This window comes from Otolemur garnettii, unplaced genomic scaffold, assembly GCF_000181295.1.
Source record: "Otolemur garnettii isolate 467f Iridium unplaced genomic scaffold, OtoGar3 scaffold00027, whole genome shotgun sequence".
Lineage (NCBI taxonomy): Eukaryota > Metazoa > Chordata > Mammalia > Primates > Galagidae > Otolemur > Otolemur garnettii.
In genome coordinates this window covers 3,820,714-3,821,574 of record NW_003852422.1, presented here as the reverse complement: position 1 = coordinate 3,821,574, position 861 = coordinate 3,820,714, and positions in this window count along the sequence as shown.

Here is an 861-nt window from a genome sequence, read left to right as displayed (position 1 = left end):
TCATGCTCTGTGGAGGGACCTAATCCTAAGGCCATGCTCTGTGGAGGGACCTAACTCCTAAGGTCATGGTCTGTGGAGGGACCTAACTCCTAAGGCCATGCTCTGTGGAGGGACCTAACTCCTAAGGCCATGCTCTGTGGATGGACCTAATTCCTAAGGTCATGCACGGGGTGGACATAACTAAACCAAGCAGTGGGAAGCAGGGCAAGTGTAGTGTGAAGGTGATGGTGGGAGCCAGATACAGCAATCATGATTGGTTTAGAGTTTTTATTTGGTAAGAAAAAGAAAATCACACACAAGAAATTGGAATGTGGCTTTTCTAGGGTTAAAGATCCTTAAGCTTTAGCGAGAATGTATAAAGGAAAATTTCTCTCTGAAATAATTTATGGAAATGCCGCACTCCCTTTGAAGGCTCCATGTCACTGTGTGGCACTGCGCAGTGTTCTCTTTCTTCACCTGTCAGGCAAAGACCACCTCGAAGAGTCTCACTGCTGATTACTAGTTAATTGTCATTAATAAGTGACAACTGACATTATGGGGGCTTAATGCAGAGAGAACAGAAAAGAGCCACAGATATTCTAATGAGCTGACTCCTACGTGCCCTCTATTGTTGTCGAAAATGAGGAGCTGTCGTCATTGTTCAGGAGATGGGCTTCAATTGCTCTGGAAAATATTCTCTTTAATTTCTTTATGCATAGATAATTCCTGGTACTCGGTATTTCTTGCTCTCCCACCCCCTCTCTGAGCACACACATGTGTGCACACACGCATACACACACATACACATGCACACACACACGCACACATGCATACACGTGTGTACACAGCATGCTTTCTCTTAACTTAGGATATGCTGCAACT